Source organism: Mastomys coucha, unplaced genomic scaffold (genome assembly GCF_008632895.1).
Source record: "Mastomys coucha isolate ucsf_1 unplaced genomic scaffold, UCSF_Mcou_1 pScaffold21, whole genome shotgun sequence".
NCBI classification, from domain to species: domain Eukaryota; kingdom Metazoa; phylum Chordata; class Mammalia; order Rodentia; family Muridae; genus Mastomys; species Mastomys coucha.
Window position 1 is genome coordinate 166722250 of NW_022196904.1, and position 3199 is coordinate 166725448.

The 3199-nt window shown below is 41.4% G+C and overlaps 1 long non-coding RNA gene across 1 annotated transcript in view; it reads right to left on the reverse strand.

Annotated features, from left to right (window-relative positions):
• Positions 1–433: 433 nt before the first annotated feature.
• LOC116101160 overlaps positions 434–3199 on the reverse strand; it is a 91202-nt gene continuing 88436 nt past the window's right edge. Inside the window, exon 5 of the long non-coding RNA XR_004122814.1 lies at positions 434–597. This is a non-coding gene — a long non-coding RNA (uncharacterized LOC116101160). The remainder of the gene's footprint in view (positions 598–3199) is intronic.

Here is a 3199-nt window from a genome sequence, read left to right on the forward strand (position 1 = left end):
AAGAACTGCAGCAGAGTGAAATACCATTTTCAGATATGTTATTTATTCTACATAAATTTGTCATCATATTCCTATTTTCTGTACCCATTTCAAAGGCTATTTAGATAGCAATGGGGTTTGCTTTTGAATTTGAAGTTTTGTAAGGATTCTATTTACATATATAAATTTATCAGAGATTGCTCCCATGTTGAGTACCTTAGTTTCTCTCACAGGTTTTTGGAAGTGAATATACACCCAAACTCCTAGAGCAAAGCAAATAGCTTCAAGTTTGCTGAAACTCTTCCATGTACTTCAGTATAGGAAAATCTTACCACCATCCCTCTAGAGGCACTGTTGGTTATGAGCATTTCCCATGGGTATGAATAATTGGAAAATTAAAAAGCATATTTAAATGCAACATTATGTTACAAAAAATGCTGGCAATGCTCCAAGGTTGACTGTGTATACTATTAGATATTTTTGAGAGTTTATTCTGCCTGTGCTATAGAATTTTCAATAATTTTCTTCTTGAGTAAAATTAAGGCATCAGCAGAGAAGTAAAGTCCTCGATACACACAGCAAGGTCTCATTTTTTACAATAATATGCTTCTAGATGCCCTGTTGGGAAACAAAAAGATTAAAAATAGATTTTTTTGTGCTTAATACAATTTTTGTTTTAAACTGCATCTAACTAGCCACATAAACAAGTAACAGTTATATACTTCTTAGGTGCAATATGGACAGTGCCTCCTTGCTGTAGTCCAGAGGGAATGAAACAGCTGGCCTGTGCAACATAGGCTGTACTTTCCTCATAGTTGATGTGGTAGAAAACCTAGTCCAAAGTGAGAAGCAACTGATCTACGTTGGGGAGTGTGTTGAACAGTGCGCTGTCTATTTCAAGGCTGATTTCTGTACCCAGAGATCTGGTTGCAGTCTGGGTCTTATTATCATCATAATTATGAAGCACTTCCTGACACAGTATTTTGTAAAACATTGCTCTATTATCATCTTCTGTGGTCAATAAAGGACTGATCAGTCTACTATCTGGGCAGGAGAGTAGAGGGCAGGACTTCCCTGTCCTGAGAGAGAGAGAGTCTCAAGTAAGCTGAGGAGTTTCCACAAAGAGATTCATCATGAGCAGGTCTTCAGAGGCTCCTCCTGAGTACGCAGTAAAGGAGGTCAGAGTTAGACTATGATGGAAGGAAAGTAGGCTGGGAAGTAGGCCAGGCCAGCATAGCTGGCTTAGAATAGCTCAGAACCTGCCCGGCTTAGCCCCAGAAGTTTGTAATAAATATGCCAGGTCTTTGTGTCATTTATTTGGTAAACAAAAGGGCCAAGAGAAGTCCCCAAATTATGTTACAGATATACATGATAACACTGTTCATTTCATGAACTATGAAAAACAGAGTTATTTACTCGTGTCATCCTCCTAGATTGTTCTATATCCAAACTTGGTATCATCCTATATTCTGAATGCCAAGTATATATGAATAAGCATTTTTAATTGTTATGAATTGTGATTCTACTGTGGTATTAAACTTAGTACTTGTGGCGGTTTAAATAAAAATGGCCTTAATCTGCTCACAGATATGAATGCTTGGTCACAAGGAAGTGACATTACTGGAAGAGATTAGGAGGTGTAGCATTGTTGGAGGAAGGGTTTCCATGGACTGGGCTTTGAAGCAAAGCCCATGCCAAGTCCAAGTCTATCTCTTCTCTGTCTAGGTCTCTGTCTCTGTTTCTCTCTGTGTGTTTCTGTCTGTCTCTGTTTCTCATTGTGTGTTTCTGTCTATCTCTGTTTCTCTCTGTGTGTTTCTCCCTGTGTGTTTCTCTCTGTCTGTCTGTCTTCTCTCCCTCTCTCTGTCTCTCTCTGTCTCTGTCTCTGTCTCTGTCTCTGTCTCTCTCTCTCTCTCTGTCTCTGTCTCTCTCTCTCTCTCTCTCTCTGTGTGTGTGTGTGTGTGTGTGTGTGTGTTTGTGTGTGTATGTGTATTTCTTGCTGTGTGTTTCTGTGTGTTTCTGTCTCTCTGTCTCCGTCTCTCTGAAGTGGAAAGTTAAGGGTTCTTTGGAAAATTAATTGTGTTGAATGGTATTTTGCTAGGGCAAACACATGAAGAAGTATTTTCTTGAAGTGGACACAAGTGAAAGACTAAGGCAGACTTGTGAAGGAATGTTTAGCTGAAGTAGGCAAGGAGAAAGGATATTCTGTGAAAGCAAGCACATGGAAGGACACGTGAGAAAGTATTCTTTGCTAACGATGCATGTATTGGTGGTCTACCTTACATTGCCTAGTTGAACTCCATGTTGGGACTCCAAGGAGAGATACACACCAAAAAACTTCTAGTGGTGTGCTGCAGTTTCTTGCAGCTTACTTGGACTCAGATTGATGGGCAGAATAATGTCAGCTGAGACAGATGCATCTGCTGAGTCAAGATACTTACTGAGGCAAGACCCATGGAGGATATGTGAAATTTAGAGGGTAGAAATAGGACTCTAGACTCTCTTGTCTCTCTTACTCTTGCTTCCCATTTGCCCACTCTCCGTATTTCCTTCCACGTAGTCATGGCTGGCCTCTACTTCTCTACTCTCTCTTTCTCTCTGCCTTTATCTGCCTCTACTACTCTCTTAATTCCCCTCCCCATACCATGAATAAACTTTATTCTATACTATAAAAAAAAAAGAAGGAAAGAAATAGGACTCTATAGACAGGGACAAGGGCTGAGCCTGGCTTGCTCATGGAGCCAGCTGTGCAACGCTTGTTGGTCTTCTGTCTTTGCTGATCTCTGCTTTGCTGAAAGCAGCACAGCGGAGAACTTTTGTTGTCCCACCTGGTCCCTCCTGCTGACTTGTGCAGAGGCTAAGGCCTGGCTATCTCTGCTAGGTAGTGACACCTATGCTGATTCCTATTTTCTATCCTGACTCTACGGAAGTGGACTGCCGGTATATTCGTGAAGTGTTTGTGAGTAGATTGAGCTGCCACTGTTAACCTTTGAACTGAACTGCTGATTTCCAGACAACACAGAGTTGTTCCAAAGAACCTTTCTAAACAGATCTATTCACCAGTCCCCACCCCCAACCCCAAGTATCCTTTCTTTTCCACTACTTCTTGTGGGTGGTGGGCTAAAGGTGTTTAAGAACCATTATTAGAAGTGGAGTTTTAAGCCGGGCGGTGGTGGCGCACGCCTTTAATCCCAGCACTTGGGAGGCAGAGGCAGGCGGATTT